General features: G+C 39.2%; 1 protein-coding gene across 1 annotated transcript in view; it reads left to right on the top strand.

Moving 5' to 3' along the window:
• The first annotated feature begins 9683 nt into the window (after window positions 1-9683).
• The window catches only part of ACSBG1 (acyl-CoA synthetase bubblegum family member 1), a 92461-nt gene continuing 78198 nt past the window's right edge, over window positions 9684-23946 (top strand). Inside the window, exons 1-2 of the mRNA XM_056572893.1 lie at window positions 9684-9751; window positions 11644-11831. The gene's annotated coding sequence lies outside the window, so the exon portion shown is untranslated. The remainder of the gene's footprint in view (window positions 9752-11643; window positions 11832-23946) is intronic.

Below are 23946 nucleotides of genomic sequence, written 5' to 3'. Positions count from 1 at the left end.
CATTGGGCTTTTGGAGAGAGAATGTGTCCGAAATTGAAGGCCATGTGTGTTTACAAAGCCCCATAGTGCCAGAACAGTGAACCCCCCACATATGACCCCATTTTGGAAACTACACCCCTCACAGAATTTATTAAGGGATGCAGTAAGCATTTACACCCCACAGGTGTCTGACAGATCTTTGTAACAGTGGGCTGTGCAAATGAAAAATTTAATTGGCACTACGGGGGTTTTGTAAACACACATGGCCTACAATTTCGGACACATTCTCTCTCCAAAAGCCCAATGGCGCTCCTTCTCTTCTGAGAATTGTATTTCGCCCACAGAGCACTTTACATCCACATATTGGGTATGTTTTTACTCAGAAGAAATGGGGCTATAAATTTTGGGGGGCTTTTTTCCTATTCTCCCATGTGAAAATGAAAAATGTAGGGTAACACCAGTATTTTAGTGAATTTTTTTTTTTTTTTTCATTTTCACATCCAACTTTAACAAAAATTCGTCAAACACCTGTGGGGTGCTAAGGCTCACTATAACCCTTGCTACATTACCATGTTACATTCCGTGAGGGGTGTAGTTTCCAAAATGGGGTCACATGTGTTTTGAGTTTATGTCAGAACCACTGTAAAATCAGCCACCCCTGTGCAATTCACCAATTTAGACCTCAAATGTACATGGTGCGCTCTCACTTCTGAGCCTTGTTGTGCGTCTGCAGAGCATTTTATGCCCACATATGGGGTATTTCTGTACTCAGGAGAAATTGCGTTACAAATTTTGGGGGTCTTTTTTTTCCTTTTACCGCTTTTGAAAATTAAAAGTATGGGGCAACACCAGCATGTTGTGTAAAAAATAAAAAAATTTTACACTAGCATGCTGGTGTAGACCCCAACTTTACCTTTTCATAAGGGGCAAAAGGAAAAAAGTCCCCCAAAATTTGTAACGCAATTTCTCCCGAGTATGGAAATACCCCAAATTTGGCACTAAACTGTAAATACAACAGGGCTCCAAAGCGACAGAGCGCCATGCGCATTTGAGGCCTATTTTGGGTATTTGCATCCACCACCAAATTACCCTACGGCAGTGTTTCCCAAACAGGGTGTCTCCAGCTGTTGCAAAACTTCCAGCATGCCTTGCCAGTCATGCCTTGCCAGAGACGTTTTTTTTTTTTTTTTTGGGTGTTTTACTTTTTATATTTTGTGTAGTGTAGTGTAGTGTTTTTAGGGTACATTCACACGGGCGGGGGTTTACAGTGAGTTTACAGTGAGAAAATTTGCTGCATCTCAAACTTGCAGCAGAAATCTCGCTGTTAACCTCCTCCTGTGTGAAAGTATCCTGTACATTCACATGGAGGGGCGGCAAACCTCCAGACTTGGCACTGACAGACCATACATGCTGGGAGTTGTAGTTATGCAACAGCTGGAGGCACATTGGTTGCACAACACAGAGTTTGTTTCTTACTCAGTGTTTTGCAACTAGTGTGCCTCCAGCTGTTGCATAACTAGAACTCCCAGCATGTACAGTCTCTCAGTGCATGCTGAGAGTTGAATTTTTGCAACAGCTAGAGGCACACTGGTTGTGAAACACTGAGTTAGGACACAAACTCTGGGGCTAGCAGGGCTCTGTGCAGGCTTCTGACTTGTCAATCATCCTGCTGTGTAAGCCGGGAGCATGTCACAGAACCTCACTGCACAGAGCCCTGCTTGTCCTCACTGTACAGAGCCTTGTTTGTCCTCAGTGCACAGAGCCCTGCTTGTCTTCAGTGCACAGAACCCTGTGTGGTAGCTTGGGGGTGTAGGGTGTAGGTGGTGTAGCTGTGCAGTGATGAAAGGGTGTTGGATTAACCCTTAACTGTCGTGACGCCAGGGTGCGGGTTCTTCCTCATTATATATATTTCCTACCGCCACCCGTCCCAGGAATGATAGGGAGGAATAAAGGATTGTCCACAACCCAAGGTTTAGTTAACTGTAGATAACTTTACTGCAGCTTTTATGCAGGTTGATAATGGCAAACAGTCTATACAGAAGAGTAGTCTGTAAGTTCCTCACAGTTGGTTGGGACCTTGTAGTCTAGAATCTCTGAGTCTGGAATTACGCTGTTCCGCTGGATTTAGGGGAATTGTTTAGGTCCAGCAGTCACGCAGGATTAACGGGATTTAGATTTGGTAAACTCACGGTTAGTAAGTTGCAGCAGTGATAGGCTTCAGGCCTAGTTCTGTCTTTAGATTTGTGCTGAGCTCCGCTCGCTGTCATATCCCGGGGAAAAGAGATTGGTTACAGCGCCCCTATATGGAGAGGGGCTGGCTTAGAGCTTATTGGTTCTCACCAGCTTTCAGTCCTTTCACAAAGCATTATGGTACATCGTGTGACCACATCATGTGCCCTGGAAGGTCCTTAAGCTTAACTTAACCTTAGACTTATTAATCATGTGACCTAAGGTCCTGGAAGTACTATACACATAATAAAAAATATGCACTTTATACACATCAAACATAATAAAATTAAAGAAAGAAGAGGTGACAAAGGGTTATCCCACCAGGAGGATCCTACCGGTACATAGGAACTCTGACTTTGGAGACTTAGCACACAAGGTACAGTACAAGGTACGGTACCGGGACACCACAAACCCCCTTACTTGAGATAAGTCGACTTTGACGACCGTCCCCTAAGGCAGAGGGACGAAGTACTTAATGTTCTGCAACAGTCCTGGGCATAATTTCAAAATGTCATTTTATCAGGCTGTATTAATACACAATAAGAGAGTCTTTGCGCATGAAAAATGTCCTTGCAAGCCCTGAATAAATGTATTGTTTTTTCTATTTTTATATTAACAAGATTACTTAACTTTAAGGTACATACATGAGTACTGATAAACACACAAACAAGAATGTATTGTCCATGAATTTAGGAACAGGAGGACATCATTATGCAAGAAATACATCCTAGTATCTATTTATTTTTTCATTTGGTTTTCTCACTGACTAGAACTGTTATGAGTATGTATGATAAACTGAGAGCTACTACATACTAAGATATCAGGAATCTCACATTACACTTTTTATTTATACCACATGAGTTACCTGTTACGTACACTGATAATGTACTGGCTTGCCTGAGGCTGTATGGTATGGTAGTGGTATGGACTGGGTAATGACAATGTTACAGTCCCTAAAGTTTTTCTTAAGTTGTTTAGAGTGTGAGATATTAGTTTTGTGTACAATAATGAACATGAGGTAGGTACACTAAATAAGTGAAGATATGTATTATGTGTACATGAAATTATTTGAAAGTCAGTCTTGATATCTGAGGGGTAGATTACCCTGAGTAGACCTTTGAGACCGACGGAACACCATCTCTGGACTATTTGGAACCTCGTTGACCAGCAGCTGCCTGACGACTTCAGTCCCGGAGGGACCAGCTTGAGGGCTGGAAGCAGGAGTGAGATCCCGATCTGGACTGAAAGAACCCATTGATATAGGTGAAGAAGGCTCTAAGTTCCTTGGAGCTGTCACTGGCGTTGGATTAGCGCTGGGTGAGGAGATCAAAGATGGTTGGACTGGAGCTGGACACGGTACATTACAGAACATTGCAGGCTGATGAGGGGAGAACATGGGAATGTTCATTGATGGATGAATCCCTTCTCCTGGGACATATTCTCTCACCGGTCTGGCAACTGGGGGAGTAGGAGGAGGTGGCACTGGTAAATCTTCCTTGAGACACAATTTAATTCTATTCCTGTGGACCACCTGTGGTTTAAATCCCTCCTTCTGCACCTCATGAACATCCGTGTCAGGGTACGGCACTGCAGTGATGGTATAGGGCTCTGTCTACCAAAGGGCATCTAACTTATGTGTCCTGGGAAATTTCCTTAGCCACACCCAATCTCCAAGCTGCAAAGGTTTGGCTGAAGCATGCCGATTGTAATCTCTTTGCTGCTGGTCCTGAGCCTCGCCCATTTTCTTCTCAACGATTTCTTTGGCTTCTCCAATCCTCCTACGATGTTCAGAGACCCAGTCCTGCGAGGTCTGAGTGTAGTTGTTAAAAGGGGCTTGTAAGCCAAAAGCCCTATCTTTGGGCAGCTGACCATGTCGTCCCATCAGAAGAAAGAAAGGAGTATACCCTGTGGAGCAGTGGATGGTTGTAGATTTCCAGCAGCTCAGGCAGAAGTCGGGGCCACTCTTTGTGTTTAGAGACAGATGCTGCCCTCAGCATATGGATGAACACCTGGTTGATCCTTTCGCACAATCCGTTCCCCTGAGGATGATAGGCTGTCATTTGGAGTTTCTTGCAATCATGGAACTGGCAGAGTTCTTGAAACAGCTGAGCTTCAAACGCAGTTCCTCAATCTGTGAGGACTGATTCGGGACACCCCAAAGGATGGACCCAATGGTTGTAAAACATCTGAGCAGCAGTCCTTGCAGTAAGGTCCTTGACAGGGACGATCACCACCCACTTAGAGTAATGGTCCACCATGGTCAGGGCATATGTATAGCCAGATCGAGAGGGTGACAGCTTCACATGGCCCAGGGCCACCAACTGGTTAGGTCTTTCAGTGTGGATGGGATGTAGAGGTGCTCTCGCATTCTTGCGAAGGTTCTTGGTAACATTGCAGACAGTGCATTCGGCACACCACTTTTCAATATCTCCACGCATTCCCACCCAATAGAACCTTCGTCTGATGTGGCTTCAGTCTTGTGAACTCCAAAGTGACTAGTCGTGGTATGCATTAAGGACCATGGCTGCTTCCCTTCGGGTAACTAGAATTTGATGCAGACTCTCTCCCGAAACTGGATCCAAGGAGTTTCTGTACAGCAATCCCTTGTGGATGAATAGGCGATTTCGTTGTCGCCACAATCGTTTCAATTCAAAGTCTCCCTGTGACTTGCGCAGATGGGTTGGCAGCCTCTTCTGGAGTAGGTAGTCCAGGAAGTCCCCCATGGTCCGGCTCTCGTCCTGTAGCGTCTTCCAAGTGTACAGGTCTTCAGGAATTTTAGGAAGCTCAGGCTCTTCTCCTTCTGGGTAGCCAGAGTGTTCTGGCTCACAAACCTCTGATAGAAAGGCAGAATTTCCACATCCTCCCACATGTCTTCTACGGGCGGCTCTTCACCAGGAGCCATACGAGAGAGCACATCAGCATTGACATTGGTTTTTCCGCTCCTGTACTTGATATTGAAATCATAGTTAGCCAGTCTGGAGGCCCAACGCTGCTCAATGGCTCCCAGTTTTGCAGTATTCAAGTGTGCCAACGGATTGTTGTCAGTGTAGACCGTAAAGGATGTGGCTGCCAGGTAGTCCTTGAACTTCTCGGTGACTGCCCAGACCAAGGAAAAGAGCTCCAACTTGAAAGAACTGTAGTTGGCATCATTCCTCTCGGCTCCTCTCGCGGGAATGCCCTGCGCTGACTTTAACCCCTTCCGATGAGTCTTGCAACTCCGCTGACTTTTTCGCCTCCCCTTACTTTTCGTGCACACTTCTTGCACACCGTACCATAAGCACAGTCCCGTACACTTGAATGTGATTCACAGTACATTAATACAGTCCTTTAAATGAGGGGAGTACTCTGTTAATGGTGCAACAGCTGTAGGCACACACCCGTATCCTGTTCATGAGATGCCAAAAAGCTATGTGGTAGCTTGGGGGTGCAGGGTGTAGGTGGTGTAGCTGTGCAGTGATGAAAGGGTGTTGGATTAACCCTTAACTGTTGTGATTCCAGGGTGCGGGTTCTTCCTCAGTATATATATATATATATATCCTACCGCCAGGTTAATAACGGCAAACAGTCTATACAGAAGAGTAGTCTGTAAGTTCCTCCCAGTTGGTTGGGACCTTGTAGTTTATAAGCTCTGAGTCTGGAATTACGCCGTTCCGCTGGATTTAGGGGAATTGTTTAGGTCCAGCAGTTACACAGGATTAACGGGATTTAGATTTGGTAAACTCACGGTTAGTAAGTTGCAGCAGTGATAGGCTTCAGGCCTAATTCTGTCTTTAGATTTGTGCTGAGCTCCACTCGCTGTCATATCCCGGGGGAAAGAGAGCGAGAGATTGGTTACAGTGCCCCTATATGGAGAGGGGCAGACTTAGAGCTTATTGGTTCCCACCAGCTGTCAGTCCTTTCACAAAGCATTATGGTACCTCATGTGACCACATCATGTGCCCTGGAAGGTCCTTAAGCTTAACGTAACCTTAGACTTATTAATCATGTGACTTGGCACACAAGGTACGGTACAAGGTATGGTACCAGGACACCACACCTGCTTGTCCTCAGTGTACATAGCCCTGTTTGTCCTCAGTGCACAGAGTCCTGCTTGTCCTCAGTGTACAGAGCCCTTCTTGTCCTCAGTGCACAGAGCCCTGCTTGTCCTCAGTGCACAGCACCCTGCTTGTCCTCAGTACACAGAGCACTGCTTGTCCTCAGTGCACAGAGCCCTGCTTGTCCTCAGTGCAAAGAACCCTGCTTGTCCTCAGTGTTCAGAGCCCTACTTGTCCTCAGTGTACAGAGCCCTGCTTCTCCACAGTGTACAGAGCCCTGTTTGTCCTCACTGCACAGAGCCCTGCTTGTCTCCACTGCACAGAGCCCTGCTTGTCCTCACTGCACAGAGCCCTGCTGGTCCTCACTGCACAGATCCTGCTTGTCCTCAGTGCACAGAGCCCTGAATCTCCTCAGTGCACAGAGCCCTGCTTGTCTTCAGTGCACAGAATCCTGCTTGTCCTCAATGTACATAGCCCTGCTTCTCCTCACTGCACAGAGCCCTGCTTGTCCTCACTGCACAGAGTCCTGCTTGTCCTCACTGCACAGAGCCCTGCTTGACCTCAGTGTACAGAGCTCTGCTTGTCCTCAGTGTACAGAGCCCTGCTGGTCCTCAATGCACAGAGCCCTGCTGGTCCTCACTGCACAGAGCCCTGCTTGTCCTCACTGCACAGAGCCCTGCTTGTCCTCAGTGCACAGAGCCCTGCTTGTCCTCAGTGTACAGAGCCCTGCTTGTCCTCAGTGTACAGAGCACTTCTTGTCCTCGGTGCACAGATCCCTGCTTGTCCTCAGTGTACAGAGCCCTGCTTGTCCTCACTGCACAGAGCCCTGCTTGTCCTCACTGCACAGAGCCCTGCTTGTCCTCACTGCACAGATCCTGCTTGTCCTCACTGCACAGAGCCCTGCTTGTCCTCACTGCATAGATCCTGCTTCTCCTCAGTGCACAGAGCCCAGCTTGTCTTCAGTGCACAGAATCCTGCTTGTCCTCAGTATACAGAGCTCTGCTTGTCCTCAGTGTACAGAGCCCTGCTGATCCTCAGTGCACAGAGCTCTGCTTGTCCTCAGTGTGCAGAGCCCTGCTGGTCTTCAATGCACAGAGCCATGCTGGTCCTCACTGCACAGAGCCCTGCTTGTCCTCAGTGCACAGAGCCCCGCTTGTCCTCAGTGCACAGAGCCCTGCTTGTCCTCAGCGTACAGAGCACTTCTTGTCCTCGGTGCACAGAGCCCTGCTTGTCCTTCATGCACAGAGCCCTGCTTGTCCTCAGTGTACAGAGCCCTGATTGTCCTCACTGCACAGATCCTGCTTGTCCTCACTGCACAGAGCCCTGCTTGTCCTCGCTGCACAGATCCTGCTTGTCCTCAGTGCACAGAGCCCTGCTTCTCCTCAGTGCAAAGAGCCCTGCTTGTCTTCAGTTCACAGAATCCTGCTTGTCCTCAGTGTACAGAGCTATGCTTGTCCTCACTGCACAGAGCCCTGCTTGTCCTCACTGCACAGAACCCTGCTTGTCCTCACTGCACATAGCCCAGCTTGTCCTCAGTGTACAGAGCTCTGCTTGTCCTCAGTGCACAGAGCCCTGCTTGTCCTCAGTGTACAGAGCCCTGCTTGTCCTCAGTGTACAGAGCCCTTCTTGTCCTCAGTGCACAGAGCCCTGCTTGTCCTTCCTGCACAGAGCCCTGCTTGTCCTCAGTGTACAGAGTCCTACTTGTCCTCACTGCACAGAGCCCTGCTTGTCCTCACTGCACAGAGCCCTGCTGGTCCTCACTGCACAGAGCCCTGCTTGTCCTCACTGCACAGATCCTGCTTGTCCTCAGTGCACAGAGCCCTGCTTGTCCTCAGTGCAGAGAGCCCTGCTTGTCTTCAATGCACAGAGCCCTGCTTGTCCTCAGTGTACAGAGCTTTGCTTGTCCTCAGTGTACAGAGCCCTGCTGGTCCTCACTGCACAGAGCCATGCTGGTCCTCAGTGCACAGAGCCCTGCTTCTCCTCAGTGCACAGAGCCCTGCTTGTCTTCAGTGCACAGAATCCTGCTTGTCCTCAGTGTACAGAGCTATGCTTGTCCTCACTGCACAGAGCCCTGCTTGTCCTCACTGCACAGAGCCCAGCTTGTCCTCACTGCACAGAGCCCAGCTTGTCCTCAGTGTACAGAGCTCTGCTTGTCCTCAGTGTACAGAGCCCTGCTTGTCCTCAGTGTACAGAGCCCTTCTTGTCCTCGGTGCACAGAGCCCTGCTTGTCCTTCCTGCGTAGAGCCCTGCTTGTCCTCAGTGTACAGAGCCCTGCTTGTCCTCAGTGTACAGAGCCCTGCTTGTCCTCACTGCACAGAGTCCTGCTTGTCCTCAGTGTACAGAGCCCTGCTTGTCCTCACTGCACAGAGCCCTGCTTGTCCTCACTGCACAGAGCCCTTCTTGTCCTCACTGCACAGAGCCCTGCTTGTCCTCACTGCACAGAGCCCTGCTTGTCCTCACTGCACAGAGCCCTGCTTGTCCTCACTGCACAGAGCCCTGCTTGTCCTCACTGCACAGAGCCCTGCTTGTCCTCACTGCACAGAGCCCTGCTTGTACTCACTGCATAGAGCCCTGCTTGTCCTCACTGCACAGAGCACTGCTTGTCCTCACTGCACACAGCCATGCTTGTACTCAGTGCTCAGAGCCCTGCTTGTCCTCACTGCACAAAGCTCTGCTTGTCCTCAGTGTACAGAGCCCTGCTTGTCCTCTGTGTACAGAGCCCTGTTCGCCCTCAGTGCACAGAGCCCTGCTTGTTGTCCTCCAACACTTTCTGTATTCGAGCTCCTCACAGATACACACAGGCAGTAGCTGCAGGGACAAAAATATACACCATTTTTAACCAATGTATATTTAAAATATACATATAAATGTATACATATAAATGTTTTTGTAAATTACACTTTAATAAACTGAGTGTCATGACCTGGAGTGAGCCCTAAACTGACCCTAGAAAAACTCTTCCTGCCTACTTGCCCATCCACCCTAAATGGTGGATCTATATCTTGGAGCCGGTCCCTCCCTGCGCTAAAGTTTAATGGGTGTAGAAGTACACCAATATACAGTACATGTCGGGGACAGGTCAGAAACATAACATGTCGGGGACAGGTCAGAAACATAACAAAAACAGAGCAGGATAGGTTTGCTATTGGGATTTGCTCCTTCTCTTGACAGTTCCTGTTATGAACAGAGGTGTCAGCAGAAAGCACTGTGGACAGGCAGAAAAGAAATTAAAAAAGAAAAGAACTTTCTCTGTAGTATACAGCAGCTGATAAGTACTGGAAGGATTTTTAATAGAAGTAATTTACAAATCTGTATAACTTTCTGGCACCAGTTGATTTAAAATAAATAGTTTGTAGTACCCCTTTAAAGTGACTTAGATCAGCTGCTCTGCTTTTCATCTTAATATTGCTTTGTCCACTGCAGGATCTCATAGGCCATCCGTTTTTGTATGGTCTTATTATTGTTCCAGAGCTTTGAATCCAGTCTGGTGTATGGAGCTGATCCTGGAGGTATGAAAGTTTATTCATACATGCAAGTTATATTTAAAGAGTAATGCAATACAGAAATTTAGGTGCACTACTGTGGTAGATGTATAAAATGACATTGGCTATCCCTCAACACTGATGTTAAAATTTAGACATTTGCCAGTGTATCCTTATATGAAGGACACACCAGAGCCCGCACACCAACGCCAAGGTTTCTCAAATGGCACGGGACCTAACGTTAACCTACCTGTGCGTAATAAGCAAAAACCAGGGGCCAGTGGGCAATTCCAGGCAGCATTAAGGTTGCACCTGTGAGGCCATGCACCTATATCAGCCAACTTGGGTGGGGCTTGTAGCCTGTCTCTCCCTCCTCCCATTGTATGTGTGCTCAGTCCACACTGGAGGTAACTGGGAGCAGGCTGCATGTCGGCCTAATTCTGCTGTAATTGCCCACTGGCCCCTGATTTTTGCTTATTACAGGTAGGTTAGCGTTAGGTCCCGTACCATTTGAGAAACCTTGGCGTTGGTGTGCGGGCTCTGGTGTGTCCTTCATATAAGGATACACTGGTGAATGTCTCAATTTTAACATCAGTGTTGAGGGATAGCCAATGTCATTGTATACATCTACCACAGTAGTGCACCTAAATTCCTGTATTGTATTATTCTAATTGTTACACATCCACACCGTTTATCTGGTGTAGGATTCTATTGTGGCACTTGTAGTCCACTGTAGGCATCCTCCATTGTATGCATTTTGATGCTGGGGATTGCCCCTAGAAACAGACTACAAGGGCAGGATCTGCTCCCCCAGTATAAATGCACAACTGCATTTGGGGTTGAGCACCTCCAGCCATTTGAGACCACGTTTTTTTTTATTTTATTTTTTTGTCTTATATTTAAAGAGGACAAAAAGGTAAAAACGCTCTGTTTTACATAGCAGAACTCTTTCATTGACCATTGTTACCACTTTGTAATATTATTGACACAACAGTCACAGAAACAAACCAGAAAGGTTTATATTTCCTAGTGACCTTCACTATTATAAAGGTTACCTATCATTACATCTACAGCTTAAAGGGGTAAAACATTTTTTTTAAATCAACTGGTACCAGAGAGTTAAACAGATTTGTAAATTACTTCTATTAAAAAATCTTAATCCTTCCAGTATTTATCAACTGCTGTATACTACAGAGGAAGTTGCATATTAATTTTCTGTCTGAACACAGTGCTCTCTGCTGACACTTCTGTCCATGTAGGAACTGTCCAGAGCAGGAGCAAATCCCCATAGCAAACCTCTCCTGCTCTGGACAGTTCCTGGCATGGACAGAGGTGCCAGCAAAGAGCACTGTGGTCAGGCAGAAAAGAAATTCAAAAAGAAAAAAACTTCCTGTGGAGCATACAGCAGCTGATAAGTACTTGAAGGATTAAGATTTTTAAATAGAAATAATTTACAAATATGTTTAACTTTCTGGCACCAGTTGATTTAAAAAAAAAATAGTTTTCCACCGGAGTACCGCTTCAACACCAAAGTGTGTACATCACAAATTATTCATCTGGACAAAGCAGAAAAAAATGTCAAATATTTCTCATTTTACTGTAAAGAAATCCCACTTGAAGTGTTTCCTCTATTAATAATGACCACAATTAATGCTGTAGAACTATTGGCTTCTGTTCAGGGAAGGGCATTGGGGAAAGATTGTAAGCCTCAACGTCTCACAAAGATCTGCTTGTTCAGCGCTCTAAATCTCATCCTAATTCCACTGTGTCTCTTTTATCCTTCCACACAATGACTTATAGAGAAGCACTGATTTCCAGAACTTGGAAAACATCAGCCATTGGCCAATGAGTGGAGAAAGGTCGGATTTGCATGTAAAAGAGTTTAATTCTCATTGAAATTCCTCACATGTCCACAACAGGGAGAAAGCAAGAACTTTGAAGGAATTAAAGCGTATGCTAGACAAGTTCAACCAACTTCCCATGAGAGACGCACTTGGTGTCTAGCCCAGAGTTTGGTATCTTATGGGCTAAAAAATAAATATCAATGTGTTGGCCTTATTCCGGCTGAGGATCACCTTGCAAGTGTATACGTTCCTTTGTCCTAAAGGTAAATATGGTATTTTGTGCTTCAACAACCTTATATGAGAATGAGACATTGCAGATGTTATGGATGGGACTTGGCATGGCAGAATAATATAGTCATCCTGAATATGGGAATTACACATAACACTGTATTGGTTTTAATAAGCCATTCAATAGCAGAAACTGGAGTGTAGGATAATATTGAGTGTGTTAATGCATAGTATAATTTATACTGACTATAAAAGGAACATAAATAATGTTTCCCTGATTCAGAGTAACTTTGTATATTATGTTGCAGAATTGTGTTGTACAGTATTCTGGCATCCTACTAGGGCTCTTGGTAGTTGACAGTTACTCTTCTTCTTCCTCTGGGCCTCTCTGTTATCAGCACCGGATTGCGGCACAGTGAGCCCAATTGCCAAAACACACAGTTTGTATGGCAAATGACCTGAATATTTCATAAGTCTCCAAAGTGGCATAATCCTTAGTGAATAATCTCTAATATCAGTAGATTCAGCACTTGCTGCACAAGAAAGTTAATATAAACAAGCCATCTAAAATCTGGACTCTATAACATGTAGATAGTTGATCTAGAAGAACCAGTTCGATTTGCAACACCTGCCAGTCAGTATTTATTTATGTAATGTAATGGGCACAACACCTGCTATATAGTATGTGTATGATGTAAGAATAGTAATATACCACCTGCTATATAGTATGAGTATAAAGTAAGGGGATAGTAATATAGCACCTGCTTTATAGTATGTGTATAATGTAAGAGGATAGTAATATAGCACCTGCTATATAGTATGTGTATGATGTAAAAATAGTAATATACCACCTGCTATATAGTATGAGTATAATGTAAGGGGATAGTAATATAGCACCTGCTTCATAGTATGTGTATAATGTAAGGGGATAGTAATATAGCACCTGCTATATAGTATGTGTATAATGTAAGGGGATAGTAATATAGCACCTGCTATATAGTATGTGTATGATGTAAGAATAGTAATATACCACCTGCTATATAGTATGTGTATAATATAAGGGGATAGTTATCTAGCACCTGCTATATAGTATGTGTATGATGTAAGAATAGTAATATACCACCTGCTATATAGTATGTGTATAATGTAAGAGGATAGTAATATAGCACCTGCTGTATAGTATGTGTATAATGTAGGGGTATGGTAATATAGCACCTGCTATATAGTCTGTGTATAATGTAAGAATAGTATTATAGTACCTGCTAAATAAGATGTGTATAATGTAAGGGGATAGAAATATAGCACCTTCTATATTGTATGTGCATAATGTAAGGATAATAATATAGCACCTCATATATAGTATGTGTATAATGTAAGGGGATAGTAATATAGCACCTGCTATATAGTATGTGTATAATATAAGGGGATAGTAATCTAGCACCTGCTATGTAGTATGTGTATGATGTAAGAATAGTAATCTACCAACTGCTATATAGTATGTGTATAATGTAAGAGGATAGTAATATAGCACCTGCTATATAGTCTGTGTATAATGTAAGAATAGTATTATAGTACCTGCTAAATAAGATGTGTATAATGTAAGGGGATAGAAATATAGCACCTTCTATATTGTATGTGCATAATGTAAGGATAATAATATAGCACCTGATATATAGTATGTGTATAATGTAAGGGGATAGTAATATAGCACCTGCTATATAGTATGTGTATAATGTAAGGGGATAGTAATATAGCACCTGCTATATAGTATGTGTATAATGTAAGGGGATAGTAATATAGCACCTGCTATATAGTATGTGTATATTGTAAGGGGATAGTAATATAGCACCTGCTATATAGTATGTGTATAATGTAAGGGGATAGTAATATAGCACCTGCTTTATAGTATGTGTATAATGTAAGAGGATAGTAATATAGCACCTGCTGTATAGTATGTGTATAATGTAAGGGTAAAGAAATATAGCACCTGCTATATAGTATGTGTATAATGTAAGGGGATAGTAATATAGCACCTGCTATATAGTATGTGTATAATGTAAGGGGATAGTAATATAGCACCTGCTTTATAGTATGTGTATAATGTAAGAGGATAGTAATATAGCACCTGCTGTATAGTATGTGTATAATGTAGGGGTATAGAAATATAGCACCTGCTATATAGTCTGTGTATAATGAAAGAATAGTATTATAGTACCTGCTAAATAAGATGTGTATAATGTAAGGGGATAGAAATATAGCACCTTCTATATTGTATGTGCATAATGTAAGGATAATTATATAGCACCTGCTATATAGTATGTGTATAATTTAAGGGAGTAGTAATATGGCACCTGCTATATAGTATGTGTATATTGTAAGGGGATAGTAATATAGCACCTGCTATATAGTATGTGTATAATGTAAGGGGATAGTAATATAGCACCTGCTATATAGTATGTGTATATTGTAAGGGGATAGTAATATAGCACCTGCTATATAGTATGTGTATAATGTAAGGGGATAGTAATATAGCACCTGCTATATAGTATGTGTATATTGTAAGGGGAGAGTAATATAGCACCTGCTATATAGTATGTGTATATTGTAAGGGGATAGTAATATAGCACCTGCTATATAGTATGTGTATATTGTAAGAGGATAGTAATATAGCACCTGCTATATAGTATGTGTATAATTTAAGGGAATAGAAATATAGCACCTGTTATATAGTATGTGTATAATTTAAGGGAATAGTATTATAGCACCTGCTATATAGTATGTGTATAATGTAAGGGTAAAGAAATATAGCACCTGCTATATAGTATGTGTATAATGTAAGGGAGTAGTAATATGGCACCTGCTATATAGTATGTGTATATTGTAAGGGGATAGTAATATAGCACCTGCTATATAGTATGTGTATAATGTAAGGGGATAGTAATATAGCACCTGCTATATAGTATGTGTATATTGTAAGGGGATAGTAATATAGCACCTGCTATATAGTATGTGTATAATTTAAGGGAATAGTAATATAGCACCTGTTATATAGTATGTGTATAATTTAAGGGAATAGTAATATGGCACCTGCTATATAGTATGTGTATAATTTAAGGGAATAGTATTATAGCACCTGCTATATAGTATGTGTATGATGTAAGGGTAAAGAAATATAGCACCTGCTATATAGTATGTGTATAATGTAAGGGAATAGTAATATAGCACCTGCTGTATAGTATGTGTATAATGTAAGGGGATAGTAATATGGCACCTGCTATATTGTATGTGTATATTGTAAGGGGATAGTAATATAGCACCTGCTATATAGTATATGTATAATGTAAGGGGATAGTAATATAGCACCTGCTATATAGTATGTGTATAATGTAAGGGGATAGTAATATAGCACCTGCTATATAGTATGTGTATAATGTAAGGGAATAGTAATATAGCACCTGCTGTATAGTATGTGTATAATGTAAGGGGATAGTAATATGGCACCTGCTATATAGTATGTGTATATTGTAAGGGGATAGTAATATAGCACCTGCTATATAGTATATGTATAATGTAAGGGGATAGTAATATAGCACCTGCTATATAGTATGTGTATAATGTAAGGGGATAGTAATATAGCACCTGCTATAAAGTATGTGTATATTGTAAGGGGATAGTATTATAGCACCTGCTATATAGTATGTGTATAATGTAAGGGGATAGTAATATAGCACCTGCTATATAGTATGTGTATATTGTAAGGGGATAGCAATATAGCACCTGCTATATAGTATGTGTATAATGTAAGGGGATAGTAATATAGCACCTGCTATATAGTATGTGTATAATGTAAGGGGATAGTAATATAGCACCTGCTGTATAGTATGTGGATAATATAAGGGGATAGTAATATAGCACCTGCTGTATAGTATGTGTATAATGAAAGGATAGTAATATAGCACCTGCTATATAGTATGTGTATAATGTAAGGGGATAGTAATATAGCACCTGCTATATAGTATGTGTATAATGTAAGGGGATAGTAATATAGCACCTGCTATATAGTATGTGTATAATGTAAGGGGATAGTAATATAGCACCTGCTATATAGTATGTGTATAATGTAAGGGGATAGTAATATAGCACCTGCTTTATAGTATGTGTATAATGTAAGAGGATAGTAATATAGCACCTGCTGTATAGCATGTGTATAATGTAGGGGTATGGTAATATAGCACCTGCTATATAATATGTGTATAATGTAGGGGTACGGTAATATAGCACCTGCTATGTAGTCTGTGTATAATGTAAGAATAGTATTATAGTACCTGCTAAATAAGATGTGTATAATGTAAGGGGATAGAAATATAGCACCTTCTATATTGTATGTGCATAATGTAAGGATAATTATATAGCACCTGCTATATAGTATGTGTATAATTTAAGGGAGTAGTAATATGGCACCTGCTATATAGTATGTGTATATTGTAAGGGGATAGTAATATAGCACCTGCTATATAGTATGTGTATAATGTAAGGGGATAGTAATATAGCACCTGCTATATAGTATGTGTATATTGTAAGGGGATAGTAATATAGCACCTCCTATATAGTATGTGTATAATGTAAGGGAATAGTAATATAGCACCTGCTATATAGTATGTGTATATTGTAAGGGGATAGTAATATAGCACCTGCTATATAGTATGTGTATATTGTAAGGGGATAGTAATATAGCACCTGCTATATAGTATGTGTATATTGTAAGAGGATAGTAATATAGCACCTGCTATATAGTATGTGTATAATTTAAGGGAATAGAAATATAGCACCTGCTATATAGTATGTGTATAATGTAAGGGGATAGTAATATAGCACCTGCTATATAGTATGTGTATATTGTAAGGGGATAGTAATATAGCACCTGCTATATAGTATGTGTATATTGTAAGAGGATAGTAATATAGCACCTGCTATATAGTATGTGTATAATTTAAGGGAATAGAAATATAGCACCTGTTATATAGTATGTGTCTAATTTAAAGGAATAGTATTATAGCACCTGCTATATAGTATGTGTATAATGTAAGGGTAAAGAAATATAGCACCTGCTATATAGTATGTGTATAATGTAAGGGGATGGTAATATAGCACCTGCTATATAGTATGTGTATAATGTAAGGGAGTAGTAATATGGCACCTGCTATATAGTATGTGTATATTGTAAGGGGATAGTAATATAGCACCTGCTATATAGTATGTGTATAATGTAAGGGGATAGTAATATAGCACCTGCTATATAGTATGTGTATAATGTAAGGGGATAGTAATATAGCACCTGCTATATAGTATGTGTATATTGTAAGGGGATAGTAATATAGCACCTGCTATATAGTATGTGTATAATTTAAGGGAATAGTAATATAGCACCTGTTATATAGTATGTGTATAATTTAAGGGAATAGTAATATGGCACCTGCTATATAGTATGTGTATAATTTAAGGGAATAGTATTATAGCACCTGCTATATAGTATGTGTATAATGTAAGGGTAAAGAAATATAGCACCTGCTATATAGTATGTGTATAATGTAAGGGGATAGTAATATAGCACCTGCTGTATAGTATGTGTATAATGTAAGGGGATAGTAATATAGCACCTGCTATATAGTATGTGTATAATGTAAGGGGATAGTAATATAGCACCTGCTATAAAGTATGTGTATATTGTAAGGGGATAGTATTATAGCACCTGCTATATAGTATGTGTATAATGTAAGGGGATAGTAATATAGCACCTGCTATATAGTATGTGTATAATGTAAGGGGATAGTAATATAGCACCTGCTATATAGTATGTGTATAATGTAAGGGGATAGTAATATAGCACCTGCTATATAGTATGTGTATAATGTAAGGGGATAGTAATATAGCACCTGCTATATAGTATGTGTATAATGTAAGGGGATAGTAATATAGCACCTGCTTTATAGTATGTGTATAATGTAAGGGGATAGTAATATAGCACCTGCTATATAGTATGTGTATATTGTAAGGGGATAGTAATATAGCACCTGCTATATAGTATGTGTATAATTTAAGGGAATAGTAATATAGCACCTGTTATATAGTATGTGTATAATTTAAGGGAATAGTAATATGGCACCTGCTATATAGTATGTGTATAATTTAAGGGAATAGTATTATAGCACCTGCTATATAGTATGTGTATAATGTAAGGGTAAAGAAATATAGCACCTGCTATATAGTATGTGTATAATGTAAGGGGATAGTAATATAGCACCTGCTATATAGTATGTGTATAATGTAAGGGAATAGTAATATAGCACCTGCTGTATAGTATGTGTATAATGTAAGGGGATAGTAATATGGCACCTGCTATATTGTATGTGTATATTGTAAGGGGATAGTAATATAGCACCTGCTATATAGTATGTGTATAATGTAAGGGGATAGTAATATAGCACCTGCTATATAGTATGTGTATATTGTAAGGGGATAGTAATATAGCACCTGCTATATAGTATGTGTATAATTTAAGGGAATAGTAATATAGCACCTGTTATATAGTATGTGTATAATTTAAGGGAATAGTAATATGGCACCTGCTATATAGTATGTGTATAATTTAAGGGAATAGTATTATAGCACCTGCTATATAGTATGTGTATAATGTAAGGGTAAAGAAATATAGCACCTGCTATATAGTATGTGTATAATGTAAGGGGATAGTAATATAGCACCTGCTATATAGTATGTGTATAATGTAAGGGAATAGTAATATAGCACCTGCTGTATAGTATGTGTATAATGTAAGGGGATAGTAATATGGCACCTGCTATATTGTATGTGTATATTGTAAGGGGATAGTAATATAGCACCTGCTATATAGTATATGTATAATGTAAGGGGATAGTAATATAGCACCTGCTATATAGTATGTGTATAATGTAAGGGGATAGTAATATAGCACCTGCTATAAAGTATGTGTATATTGTAAGGGGATAGTATTATAGCACCTGCTATATAGTATGTGTATAATGTAAGGGGGTAGTAATATAGCACCTGCTATATAGTATGTGTATAATGTAAGGGGGTAGTAATATAGCACCTGCTATATAGTATGTGTATAATGTAAGGGGATAGTAATATAGCACCTGCTATATAGTATGTGTATAATGTAAGGGGATAGTAATATAGCACCTGCTATATAGTATGTGTATAATGTAAGGGGATAGTAATATAGCACCTGCTTTATAGTATGTGTATAATGTAAGAGGATAGTAATATAGCACCTGCTGTATAGTATGTGTATAATGTAGGGGTATGGTAATATAGCACCTGCTATATAGTCTGTGTATAATGTAAGAATAGTATTATAGTACCTGCTAAATAAGATGTGTATAATGTAAGGGGATAGAAATATAGCACCTTCTATATTGTATGTGCATAATGTAAGGATAATTATATAGCACCTGCTATATAGTATGTGTATAATTTAAGGGAGTAGTAATATGGCACCTGCTATATAGTATGTGTATATTGTAAGGGGATAGTAATATAGCACCTGCTATATAGTATGTGTATAATGTAAGGGGATAGTAATATAGCACCTGCTATATAGTATGTGTATATTGTAAGGGGATAGTAATATAGCACCTGCTATATAGTATGTGTATAATGTAAGGGAATAGTAATATAGCACCTGCTATATAGTATGTGTATATTGTAAGGGGATAGTAATATAGCACCTGCTATATAGTATGTGTATATTGTAAGGGGATAGTAATATAGCACCTGCTATATAGTATGTGTATATTGTAAGAGGATAGTAATATAGCACCTGCTATATAGTATGTGTATAATTTAAGGGAATAGAAATATAGCACCTGCTATATAGTATGTGTATAATGTAAGGGGATAGTAATATAGCACCTGCTATATAGTATGTGTATATTGTAAGGGGATAGTAATATAGCACCTTCTATATTGTATGTGCATAATGTAAGGATAATTATATAGCACCTGCTATATAGTATGTGTATAATTTAAGGGAGTAGTAATATGGCACCTGCTATATAGTATGTGTATATTGTAAGGGGATAGTAATATAGCACCTGCTATATAGTATGTGTATAATGTAAGGGGATAGTAATATAGCACCTGCTATATAGTATGTGTATAATGTAAGGGGATAGTAATATAGCACCTGCTATATAGTATGTGTATATTGTAAGGGGATAGTAATATAGCACCTGCTATATAGTATGTGTATAATTTAAGGGAATAGTAATATAGCACCTGTTATATAGTATGTGTATAATTTAAGGGAATAGTAATATGGCACCTGCTATATAGTATGTGTATAATTTAAGGGAATAGTATTATAGCACCTGCTATATAGTATGTGTATAATGTAAGGGTAAAGAAATATAGCACCTGCTATATAGTATGTGTATAATGTAAGGGGATAGTAATATAGCACCTGCTATATAGTATGTGTATAATGTAAGGGAATAGTAATATAGCACCTGCTGTATAGTATGTGTATAATGTAAGGGGATAGTAATATGGCACCTGCTATATTGTATGTGTATATTGTAAGGGGATAGTAATATAGCACCTGCTATATAGTATATGTATAATGTAAGGGGATAGTAATATAGCACCTGCTATATAGTATGTGTATAATGTAAGGGGATAGTAATATAGCACCTGCTATAAAGTATGTGTATATTGTAAGGGGATAGTATTATAGCACCTGCTATATAGTATGTGTATAATGTAAGGGGGTAGTAATATAGCACCTGCTATATAGTATGTGTATAATGTAAGGGGATAGTAATATAGCACCTGCTATATAGTATGTGTATAATGTAAGGGGATAGTAATATAGCACCTTCTATATAGTATGTGTATAATGTAAGGGGATAGTAATATAGCACCTGCTATATAGTATGTGTATAATGTAAGGGGATAGTAATATAGCACCTGTTTTATAGTATGTGTATAATGTAAGAGGATAGTAATATAGCACCTGCTGTATAGTATGTGTATAATGTAGGGGTATGGTAATATAGCACCTGCTATATAGTCTGTGTATAATGTAAGAATAGTATTATAGTACCTGCTAAATAAGATGTGTATAATGTAAGGGGATAGAAATATAGCACCTTCTATATTGTATGTGCATAATGTAAGGATAATTATATAGCACCTGCTATATAGTATGTGTATAATTTAAGGGAGTAGTAATATGGCACCTGCTATATAGTATGTGTATATTGTAAGGGGATAGTAATATAGCACCTGCTATATAGTATGTGTATAATGTAAGGGGATAGTAATATAGCACCTGCTATATAGTATGTGTATATTGTAAGGGGATAGTAATATAGCACCTGCTTTATAGTATGTGTATAATGTAAGGGAATAGTAATATAGCACCTGCTATATAGTATGTGTATATTGTAAGGGGATAGTAATATAGCACCTGCTATATAGTATGTGTATATTGTAAGGGGATAGTAATATAGCACCTGCTATATAGTATGTGTATATTGTAAGAGGATAGTAATATAGCACCTGCTATATAGTATGTGTATAATTTAAGGGAATAGAAATATAGCACCTGCTATATAGTATGTGTATAATGTAAGGGGATAGTAATATAGCACCTGCTATATAGTATTTGTATATTGTAAGGGGATAGTAATATAGCACCTGCTATATAGTATGTGTATATTGTAAGAGGATAGTAATATAGCACCTGCTATATAGTATGTGTATAATTTAAGGGAATAGAAATATAGCACCTGTTATATAGTATGTGTATAATTTAAGGGAATAGTATTATAGCACCTGCTATATAGTATGTGTATAATGTAAGGGTAAAGAAATATAGCACCTGCTATATTGTATATGTATAATGTAAGGGGATAGTAATATAGCACCTGCTATATAGTATGTGTATAATGTAAGGGAGTAGTAATATGGCACCTGCTATATAGTATGTGTATATTGTAAGGGGATAGTAATATAGCACCTGCTATATAGTATGTGTATAATGTAAGGGGATAGTAATATAGCACCTGCTATATAGTATGTGTATAATGTAAGGGGATAGTAATATAGCACCTGCTATATAGTATGTGTATATTGTAAGGGGATAGTAATATAGCACCTGCTATATAGTATGTGTATAATTTAAGGGAATAGTAATATAGCACCTGTTATATAGTATGTGTCTAATTTAAGGGAATAGTAATATGGCACCTGCTATATAGTATGTGTATAATTTAAGGGAATAGTATTATAGCACCTGCTATATAGTATGTGTATAATGTAAGGGTAAAGAAATATAGCACCTGCTATATAGTATGTGTATAATGTAAGGGGATAGTAATATAGCACCTGCTATATAGTATGTGTATAATGTAAGGGAATAGTAATATAGCACCTGCTGTATAGTATGTGTATAATGTAAGGGGATAGTAATATGGCACCTGCTATATAGTATGTGTATATTGTAAGGGGATAGTAATATAGCACCTGCTATATAGTATATGTATAATGTAAGGGGATAGTAATATAGCACCTGCTATATAGTATGTGTATAATGTAAGGGGATAGTAATATAGCACCTGCTATAAAGTATGTGTATATTGTAAGGGGATAGTATTATAGCACCTGCTATATAGTATGTGTATAATGTAAGGGGATAGTAATATAGCACCTGCTATATAGTATGTGTATAATGTAAGGGGATAGTAATATAGCACCTGCTTTATAGTATGTGTATAATGTAAGGGGATAGTAATATAGCACCTGCTATATAGTATGTGTATAATGTAAGGGGATAGTAATATAGCACCTGCTATATAGTATGTGTATAATGTAAGGGGATAGTAATATAGCACCTGCTTTATAGTATGTGTATAATGTAAGAGGATAGTAATATAGCACCTGCTGTATAGTATGTGTATAATGTAGGGGTACGGTAATATAGCACCTGCTATATAGTCTGTGTATAATGTAAGAATAGTATTATAGTACCTGCTAAATAAGATGTGTATAATGTAAGGGGATAGAAATATAGCACCTTCTATATTGTATGTGCATAATGTAAGGATAATTATATAGCACCTGCTATATAGTATGTGTATAATTTAAGGGAGTAGTAATATGGCACCTGCTATATAGTATGTGTATATTGTAAGGGGATAGTAATATAGCACCTGCTATATAGTATGTGTATAATGTAAGGGGATAGTAATATAGCACCTGCTATATAGTATGTGTATATTGTAAGGGGATAGTAATATAGCACCTGCTATATAGTATGTGTATAATGTAAGGGAATAGTAATATAGCACCTGCTATATAGTATGTGTATATTGTAAGGGGATAGTAATATAGCACCTGCTATATAGTATGTGTATATTGTAAGGGGATAGTAATATAGCACCTGCTATATAGTATGTGTATATTGTAAGAGGATAGTAATATAGCACCTGCTATATAGTATGTGTATAATTTAAGGGAATAGAAATATAGCACCTGCTATATAGTATGTGTATAATGTAAGGGGATAGTAATATAGCACCTGCTATATAGTATGTGTATATTGTAAGGGAATAGTAATATAGCACCTGCTATATAGTATGTGTATATTGTAAGAGGACAGTAATATAGCACCTGCTATATAGTATGTGTATAATTTAAGGGAATAGAAATATAGCACCTGTTATATAGTATGTGTATAATTTAAGGGAATAGTATTATAGCACCTGCTATATAGTATGTGTATAATGTAAGGGTAAAGAAATATAGCACCTGCTATATAGTATGTGTATAATGTAAGGGGATGGTAATATAGCACCTGCTATATAGTATGTGTATAATGTAAGGGAGTAGTAATATGGCACCTGCTATATAGTATGTGTATATTGTAAGGGGATAGTAATATAGCACCTGCTATATAGTATGTGTATAATGTAAGGGGATAGTAATATAGCACCTGCTATATAGTATGTGTATATTGTAAGGGGATAGTAATATAGCACCTGCTATATAGTATGTGTATAATTTAAGGGAATAGTAATATAGCACCTGTTATATAGTATGTGTATA

Source organism: Hyla sarda, chromosome 4 (genome assembly GCF_029499605.1).
Source record: "Hyla sarda isolate aHylSar1 chromosome 4, aHylSar1.hap1, whole genome shotgun sequence".
Taxonomy (NCBI): domain Eukaryota; kingdom Metazoa; phylum Chordata; class Amphibia; order Anura; family Hylidae; genus Hyla; species Hyla sarda.
The sequence above is the reverse complement of the archived record's forward strand: the minus strand, read 5'-3'. Positions and strand labels throughout refer to the sequence as shown.